General features: G+C 39.7%; 1 protein-coding gene across 1 annotated transcript in view; it reads left to right on the top strand.

Moving 5' to 3' along the window:
* The first annotated feature begins 4,252 nt into the window (after positions 1–4,252).
* The window catches only part of cdk17 (cyclin-dependent kinase 17), a 70,006-nt gene continuing 64,124 nt past the window's right edge, over positions 4,253–10,134 (top strand). The window contains exon 1 of the mRNA XM_017683313.2: positions 4,253–4,592. The gene's annotated coding sequence lies outside the window, so the exon portion shown is untranslated. The remainder of the gene's footprint in view (positions 4,593–10,134) is intronic.

The raw sequence follows: 10,134 nt of genomic DNA, 5'->3' as shown, positions 1-10,134 counted from the left end.
AAAAAACGTTACTCACCGCTGCCCTCTAAAGGCGTTAATAACAAACATCAAATAAAAAACGATACTCATCGCTGCCCTAAAAAACGTTACTCACCGCTGCCCTCTAAAGGTGTTAATAACAAACATCAAATAAAAAACGATACTCACCGCTGCCCTCTAAAGGTGTTAATAACAAACATCAAATAAAAAACGTTACTCACCGCTGCCCTCTAAAGGTGTTAATAACAAACATCAAATAAAAAACGATACTCACCGCTGCCCTCTAAAGGTGTTAATAACAAACATCAAATAAAAAACGTTACTCACCACTGCCCTCTAAAAGTGTTATTAATAGACCTCTAATGAACAAACGATTCTCACCGCTGCCCTCTAAAAGTGTTATTAATAGACTTCTAATGAACAAACGATTCTCACCGCTGCCCTCTAAAAGTGTTATTAACAGACCTCTAATGAACAAACGATACTCACCACTGCCCTCTAAAAGTGTTATTAACAGACCTCTAATGAACAAACGATTCTCACCGCTGCCCTCTAAAAGTGTTATTAATAGACTTCTAATGAACAAACGATACTCACTGCTGCCCTCTAAAAGTGTTATTAACAGACCTCTAATGAACAAACGATACTCACTGCTGCCCTCTAAAAGTGTTATTAACAGACCTCTAATGAACAAACGATTCTCACCGCTGCCCTCTAAAAGTGTTATTAATAGACTTCTAATGAACAAACGATACTCACCACTGCCCTCTAAAAGTGTTATTAACAGACCTCTAATGAACAAACGATTCTCACCGCTGCCCTCTAAAAGTGTTATTAATAGACTTCTAATGAACAAACGATTCTCACCGCTGCCCTCTAAAAGTGTTATTAATAGACTTCTAATGAACAAACGATTCTCACCGCTGCCCTCTAAAAGTGTTATTAACAGACCTCTAATGAACAAACGATTCTCACCGCTGCCCTCTAAAAGTGTTATTAATAGACTTCTAATGAACAAACGATTCTCACCGCTGCCCTCTAAAAGTGTTATTAACAGACCTCTAATGAACAAACGATACTCACCGCTGCCCTCTAAAAGTGTTATTAATAGACTTCTAATGAACAAACGATTCTCACCGCTGCCCTCTAAAAGTGTTATTAACAGACCTCTAATGAACAAACGATACTCACCGCTGCCCTCTAAAAGTGTTATTAACAGACCTCTAATGAACAAACAATACTCACTGCTGCTCTCTAAAAGGGTTATTAACAGACCTCTAATGAACAAACAATACTCACTGCTGCCCTCTAAAAGTGTTATTAACAGACCTCAAATAAACAAACGATACTCACCGCTGCCCTCTAAAAGTGTTATTAACAGACCTCTAATGAACAAACGATACTCACTGCTGCCCTCTAAAAGTGTTATTAACAGACCTCTAATGAACAAACGATTCTCACCGCTGCCCTCTAAAAGTGTTATTAACAGACCTCTAATGAACAAACGATTCTCACCGCTGCCCTCTAAAAGTGTTATTAACAGACCTCAAATAAACAAACGATACTCACCGCTGCCCTCTAAAAGTGTTATTAACAGACCTCTAATGAACAAACGATTCTCACCGCTGCCCTCTAAAAGTGTTATTAACAGACCTCAAATAAACAAACGATACTCACCGCTGCCCTCTAAAAGTGTTATTAACAGACCTCTAATGAACAAACGATTCTCACCGCTGCCCTCTAAAAGTGTTATTAATAGACCTCTAATGAACAAACGATACTCACTGCTGCCCTCTAAAAGTGTTATTAATAGACTTCTAATGAACAAACGATTCTCACCGCTGCCCTCTAAAAGTGTTATTAACAGACCTCTAATGAACAAACGATTCTCACCGCTGCCCTCTAAAAGTGTTATTAACAGACCTCTAATGAACAAACGATTCTCACCGCTGCCCTCTAAAAGTATTATTAACAGACCTCTAATGAACAAACGATACTCACTGCTGCCCTCTAAAAGTGTTGTTAACAGACCTCTAATGAACAAACGATTCTCACCGCTGCCCTCTAAAAGTGTTATTAATAGACTTCTAATGAACAAATGATACTCACTGCTGCCCTCTAAAAGTGTTATTAACAGACCTCTAATGAACAAACTATTCTCACCACTGCCCTCTAAAAGTGTTATTAACAGACCTCTAATGAACAAACGATTCTCACCGCTGCCCTCTAAAAGTGTTATTAATAGACTTCTAATGAACAAAAGATACTCACTGCTGCCCTCTAAAAGTGTTATTAACAGACCTCTAATGAACAAACGATTCTCACCACTGCCCTCTAAAAGTGTTATTAACAGACCTCTAATGAACAAACGATACTCACTGCCGCCCTCTAAAAGTGTTATTAACAGACCTCTAATGAACAAACGATACTCACTGGTGCTCTCTGTTATTAACAGACCTCAAATAAACAAATGATACTCACTGCTGACCTCTAAAGGGATTATTAACACACACACACACACACACACACACACACACACACACACACACACACACACACACACACACAATCAACTCAAAGTAATTAACTACACTAATGAGATGTGAATTTAGATTACTGTTTTAAGACTATTTAAATTATTCTTTTACTAAAACTATAATGCAAAAATTTGTGACTTTAACATAACAGATGTCTGATATGTACTAATACAGTTCATAATCAATAATACTATTTAGAAGTGTCTAATTGGAACAAAACCTTAGTTACACCCAAATATGTGTTCCTTAAAATAAATTATTGCCCTCTTTCTAACTGCTGACACACAGTCATATGCAGATATTTGGGCACCCCTGATGAAGTTTTGTTAATTATCTAAAAGAAAATAAACAACCTCTACAGAGAACACAACATAAGATATTGCCTCTCCAAAATGAATGTCCTCACTATGATAGGAAAACAAATAACATACTTGTAAAGTCATTCGGCTTGTCCTCACAAGAAGTCATGCTGTTTTTACATGTTTGCTTGTGTTCTCCAGTACAGTACAATAAAATGATGGTTCTTTGTGGGTTCTATATAGATCCATGAACACTCAAAGAACACTTTGTGTGATTAAGGGTTATTTGCATTGTTAAAGGGTTCTTCAGATTGATGGAGGACGTGCTGCAGATGTTTCTAAATAGAACCTTTTTGGGAAGGGTTCTGTATAGCACCAAAAAGGGTTATGTTATGATGTCAAACCTGTAACAATTGAAGCGGCTTTTATAGAACCCTTTTAAAAAAGGTTTTATGTAGAACTATAGAAAACACACTTTCAGTCAATCTGAATAGCGCTTTAACAATGCAAAGAATTCTTCAGTCACGCAAATTGTTCTTTGAGGATTCAGGGTTCTACATAGAACCATTTTCTTTATTAAAAACCCTTGAAGAACCATCTTTTTTATTTGTGTAATAAGGTATGCGCTATTGTGTGGGTGCTTATTATTGCCTTGTTTAATTTTGCCATGTTTAATATTTTGTTCATTTATATGTTACTTTGCAGAAAAAATGTATTATTTTTCATTTTTGCATACACAAAAAGATGCTTGATATGGAGCCATGTTGGTGACATCCAATATAAATAAAAATAATGCGTGGCCACGATGTAGTAAGGCATGGAGACAAGATAATTAACTCATGGCCATGACTTTTTAAGGCGTGGGAACAAGATCCAAGGTTGTGGCCGCAATTTAATTATTTCATTCCCATGCCTTACTAAGTCATTGCCACACATTAGGAGCTTGTCCCCATGTGTTAATACAGCGTGGCCACACATGATTTTTATTTATACGGGATGTCACCAGCAGGGCTCCGCAGCGCGGAGTGTGGGGGCTTACTAAATCGCTTTAGGCCTTCCCATTTTATTGTGTTAATCGACTCCCCCCACCCTATGGAGCCCAGCTGGTGACGTCCTGTGTACATAAAATAATGCGTGGCCACAACTTGGTAAGGCGTGGGAACGAGATGATTAAGTCGTGGCCACGACTTAGGAAACGTAGCCACGCATTATTTTTTATTTATACAGGATGACACCAGCGGGGCTCCGTACTACGACTCAAGTCCGAGAACAGATTTCGTTTTTCTTCTCTAGGCGCTCAAAGCTGTGCCCACGCGTGTCCAGTAGAGGGCGCACTGCAACAGTATCACACAGTGACTTGCTCGCTTGTGCCTGCAGGCGGCAGTGTTTACCCGCTGAACGGGATTCAGTGGGGGTAAATAATTCAGCGGCTCGTTTTCCTCTTCCTCCGCTGTGAGAGTCTAGGCGGAGGCGGCAGCAGACGGGCAGCAAACCCGCGATCACCCCTCCTGCTACGGCCGACCTCAGTGTCCGCTTAGGGTGACACGAACGTCACAGTTCAGCGAAATCGACAGGGACCCACAGCCTGCTGACCGTAACGGCCATTTTAACCGTTAGAGTTTGAATTAAAGAGCCTGCGCGAGGGGAAAAGCTCCCCGAGCACGACGAGCGAACAACAGGCTGGGTGTTTGCGGTGAGAGGGGGAAAAGACGGCATCCGGCCTGCGAGAAGTCGCCGAGGGCTTCGACTCGGCTCGAAACAGCTCTTTTACTTTCTGGTAAGTGTCCTGTCACGTATTTTGGGAACGAGTGTTTCATATATCGAGTGGAACAGTCTTCAACGTCACCCAGAAAGCTAACAGTGTAGCCGACTGTGACTGTGGAGTTCATGTCGTAGCCTGGTAACGTTAGCAGAAGCGCTGTCTCTCCCCCCGGAGTGAAGTTAGCCTCTTCTCGCTCGCTTGAGTACTATTTTATCACAAATTAGTACGGTGGTACTCTCTGTTTGAGGTCTGTGGTCGATTAACAAATGTCAAGGCAGAGTGAAAATCGTGTGGAGGCTATTCAGTCAGATTCCGTCGCCTCGCGCTCACTGCGAGGTAAATGTTAACGTTGGCCTTAAACTGTCAGCAAACCGAGGGCGAGTTATCGTTTTGTGGCTGTTTTCTGTGCTTGTGTTTACGGTCACATCCGAAGGAATCCGTCGATGACTGCACGGTAATGTTGCGGCGACTGAAAGGAGGACAAGTAAACAGGCTCATCCACACTGTCCACAGTGCACAAGGCTGCCATTTAACTACCAGCTCAGAGTTTCTGGACCTTCATTAGCGCGTTGGTTTAATCTTTCAAGTACCAACCTTGCCTTGTAACTATTTTCCTCTGAAATTGGGGGTTTCCCTACCGTGCGATTGTTGTTTGAACTTTGAACATTCATGGGAAAAAGCAGCTCATTATCTTGGTAATCAGTTTACAGTTTGAGTAACAGATACATATGTGTTTAGGTCATGGGAGCCAGTAGCAGAAGTCAGTTTATAATGGGGTGCACTTGCTGTAATGTAAAAGCTGTATATATGTAGCCTCTGTTGTAGCTTCTGCTTTTCATTTTGTTGGACAGGTGTTGAGTACTGATGGATGGACAGTGATGCTTTAGAGGAAGCACTCCAGCATTTTCACTGTAATCTTTGTCTGATGCCTCCGGTTGATCATCACAGACAATGATTCTGACTAAGTAAAGGAACAGCAAGCCTATTTGCTTGAAGCACAGTAATTAAGTCAGTAGGCAGCTTCTCAGTCAACGCATTGACTTCTGGTGTATTTGTGTTTAGAGTCAACAGATTATCTGTGTTGCACACTTGTATTATATAAGTCAGTTGCAGGTGCTGAAGATGCCTAACGTTAGGATTTACAACACTGGATTATTCCCTTAAGTTGTACTGTGCTGTGTGTTTTCTCAAATGATCTATAAAGCTGCTGGTCTGGGGTTTTGGGTAAATTGTATTACCACATATTAATGAAAGTGTCTATGTGAGTCTCTATTTGATTGTGTGACATTGTCCTGCCTAGCTGAGTGCTGGTGTCAGTATGGGCTGGTGGCCAGTGTGGTGGTTTGCCAGGGCTGGCACTCATCTCTGTATCGGAGACTCTTCAGATGGAAATGAGGGTGCGTTCAGCAGCCTGGCATGCAGCCGGTGCACGGATGACCCAAATCGGGACGTGTGTGTGCATGTGTGTGTGCTGTAATGTGTCCCATATGGTGAGAATGGGAAGTGTTATATATAAATTTAGGTGTATGTCTGTGTGCCTGTGAGTCTAGGGACAAGCAGTATCTATCTGTGCTCCAGTTGAGGATGCTACTGTGCTCCAGTTGTGAGTAGGTGGGAATGAGGGACAATGTAACATTACCACATACTTCACACAGGCAAAATAAAAGCCACCATTACAGTCTTATGTTAAGTAGGTGTGAGAGACTCCCTGTAGATGAGCAGTGTTGCATGGAATTTGTTGCTTTATTGTCATTTGTGTGCTGTGTATTGTTACAGATGATGCTGATTGTACATGCCCCCCAAAAATAGCCTTTTTAAACTCCCTGATGTTTCAACCACATCGCTGTGAGTAGGGTGAGCTAAGTAACAAAAATATGTTATTTAAAGACACTTTCACAATGCTTCTAATAATTTCAGAGATTTGATACATTTACTTAGAAAGCCTTAATTTGTCATGGTAATGGTAAATCAGCATCAGGTAATATCAGCATATTACCCCACACTAATCTTAAGCATATGGTAGAATAATATGGATAATAATTGTGACAAGTTTTCTTGTACAGAAAAAGTATAGAAAACACATTAGTTGCTATTGGCAGATGCTGAGTTTAACTGCCCATTGGCTTTTATTATAAATGTGTTTTGAAAGAAATAGTTTTTAAGCTCCTTTGTATAGCGCAGTACGATACCAATGCAATTGATAGATATTAGGTTGACAAATGCTGGCGTGTTTCTTAAATATCTGTGTTGAAAGGCAGAATATTCCAGCGTAGAACAACAGGGATCGTGAAATACTGTAATTGTCCCATTAAGGCAGAAGGAACACACAGCAGAGCCATTTTTTCAGATTTGCTTTTATGTTAAACTGCTTTTTACTCTTAATACTACTTTTAACTTAGTTATGTTTGGTAATATTTCTGAAAATTTTTATGTAACCATATTCACTGATGTTTAATTCCCAAATTTGCTAGTATTAAAAGGATTAAAATGAGATAAAAAGGACAGTGTAAGTGGCGCTGAAGGTGTCTGCCTCAGTCTTGCAATTATTAGCACCTTTTTTTTTTTTTTTTTTAAGTTAATAGTATTGATCTGTGAGCAAGCAAGCCAGTGAGTGAATGAGTGAGACAAAAGATGCAGGCATTGGGAAACTCAAGCTGTACTGGGGGAAAAGTAGGCACTAGATACTGTTACCCAAGGCCTCTATCTCTTCCTCCCTCCCTCCCTCTCGCCTTCCTTCTCTAAAACGCACACCAACGCTCAATTTTTATACAGACTTTTATGAAAATATGTTACGTATCCAGCTGTGTATGCATTCAAACACCTATGAAAACAAACTGGGTATGAGATTGCATTCCACATAGTCTTTTCCACGCCAGAAATTTTCATTTACTCTGAGCACCTGGCCTGAACAAATGTTAACTTGTAAATGTTTTAGAAAGTACAATGTTTGTAGCCCAGATAGCACTTAAACCTGAAAAAAAAACCTTGTTAGCGAGAGCTGAAAGAGGTAAAAGGATGCAAGACAGTCTCACGGCTAACAGGAAAACAAAACTCCTAACGTCAGATTGTACAACCCTGTAAATGTTATTTATAAAAGATTTTGCGACCTAGGCTGTAACCTTATCTGTGTCATCGCTGTCTCACAGAAATTTGTCTTTTTTCGATATGTCAGACATTATCTAACCTTGGCCCGTTTCAAAGAAAATTCATCTCATGCTGAAAAAAAGGTCAGTCTTCAGGCAAATGAGCCTTGAAAGTTTGTAACCTCCTCTAATTTTACTCTAATTTGTAGGATAACATGGTTATTTCTCTTCTGATGTTCTTTGCAGGTGTTTTCTGAATTCTGACTCTCCTTCACATGCATGTGCATCAAGCAGGCATATGTACGCTACAGATTTTACATAGAAACATCTGAAATCACAAGAGTAACCTGTAGCTTCCACATGCCTGTGTGTAAGTGAAGCGGAGTGGGATTCTGTATCCTTGTCAACAAATTGCATGTGTACAGCTGTCCTTGAGGGGGGCTCACTGTGCAATTTGTGTTTAAGACAGTGGTTTAAAAGTGAAATACACTCTGAGTGTAAGGGAAGCTCTAGAGCAAAAAAACCCCAATTGTCATATAACGCTGCTTTAAAACCTAGGTTCCTTCCAGTTGTGAATAAATTAGCTGCCATCATGTTTTTTTCCTTTTTGAGCTGGCTTGCATTGGTTGCATCACATCAACAAAACATTGGACTCTGTTCTATAATATTTTATACTAGCAATGTTTGCTATCTGGTGTTGACCAGAGGATGAGTTCTCCTTCTGAGTCTTGGTTCCTCTCAAGGTTTCTTCCTCTTGCATTTAGGGAGTTTTTGCCACTGGCTTGCTCATGGGGGCTTGGACCCAGATTTTCTCTCTTCTTTTTCCTTCTATCATACTGATTGTTCTGTAAAGTTGCTTTGTGACAACACCTGTTGTAAAAAGCACTATATAAATAAACTTTGCTTGCTTGCTTGCTGACTCAAACATATAGGAGCCCCAGTTGCCATTGGTTTTGTCTTTGTCTTTTGCAGTCAAACACACAGCAAAGGCATTTATAGGGTCTTACTTTCATTCAGTCTCATGACAAAGTTAGATTCTTCTTGAGTACTTGACGATATCATTCACTTTGTGGTGTGTCTTGTAGCATTTCACTGATAGTGCTCTTGTACCAGTTGGGCTGTGGTTAGCTGTGATTGATTGCATCTTACAGTGTAAAGTCAGAGTGTTAATCACTCCATCATAACATGGAGAACAACAGAACAAAATGTACTGAAATGCTGAATTTTTTTTTTTTTTTTACTTTGGAGTTATATTCAAAGCACTGAGTTCTCTTTTTGTAACCTTGTAAGCCCTAGCAGCAGTCTGTCTGCCAAAAAAAGTTGTCCGTCTTCTGCCTTTGATAATCGAGTGCTATTGTATCTTATGATGTCACAGGCAGGCATTATGGGGTTGGCATAAATTTTGCTGTAGCCTCACAGTTATGCCTAGTTCTACCTTGACAACACCAGTGGTTCAGTCATCTTGATGGAGCTACAAGACCTGCTGTGACATGCTTCTGCCTGAAATTGATATAGGAGTGGACAAAATGGGGAAAAATATAATATCGTAATACTTGAAGTACGGGCTGAATGCTTCGTGGGAAATATGTAATTGTGATTTTTTTTTTTTCTGGTTAATGTTGTGACTGCAAGTTAAATTTCAATGGTGTTCCTATGTATTCTATAAATAAATGTTCTGATTGTATAACAGGCCGCTCCCAAGCTCTGTTTTATTGCTATAAATTTCCTCTACTGAAAGCTTGTTGTTTGCATACTATATAATTAAAATTCCATCTCTTATGATTTGAAAATTGCAGTTTTTCAACTTGTGATTTTGATGGCAAAGCGTAATCTTTCAGCCTTAACTTGAAGACAATTTTACAAATTTAACAGCACCAATCATGGTTAAATTTTTTGTGGTTTAAAATGTTGGGCCAGGCACATGAAAACAGTAGTGCTGTCTCAAACTCCTGGCATAATCAGGGTTTCAATTTACAATCTCTTGGCAATAAGGTGAAACAAGGGACAGCTGAACCGCTTGGATTTGAATAAATGAATGTTTAGTTTTTCTGGGGTTTAATGAGTTGCATCAAACACAAGGCATCAGCGAAACTGTAGTTTCCCATTTGAAACACACATTCAGCCTTTCACATGCTGTGCATGCAGGCGCAGTTATGCTTTCATGTGCTTCCTTGTCAGGATTCAAACTTGTGGTCTCTAGACAGCTGGGTGAAACCCTGCTAGCCACTGTAAAACACTGAGTTGTTCTGAATTCTTTAAGTGAAAAAAAGCTTATTGTAATGTAATTTCTTGCAATAGCAATATAATTGTCATGTTGCCTATCCCTTTGTATCTTTTTAAGAGACCCTCTGTTTGAAATAATGTAGGAAAGACTTCACAGGAAATGGCTTTTTGAATTCATAACCCACTGATGACAGTTCTTTGACTGATTCATTAAGATGACCTCATATGTTTGTGTAGCTTTGTTCTTGATG

This window comes from Pygocentrus nattereri, chromosome 1, assembly GCF_015220715.1.
Source record: "Pygocentrus nattereri isolate fPygNat1 chromosome 1, fPygNat1.pri, whole genome shotgun sequence".
NCBI classification, from domain to species: Eukaryota; Metazoa; Chordata; class Actinopteri; order Characiformes; family Serrasalmidae; genus Pygocentrus; species Pygocentrus nattereri.
Note: the sequence above shows the minus strand (reverse complement) of the source record. Positions and strands in the feature narration are given on the sequence as shown.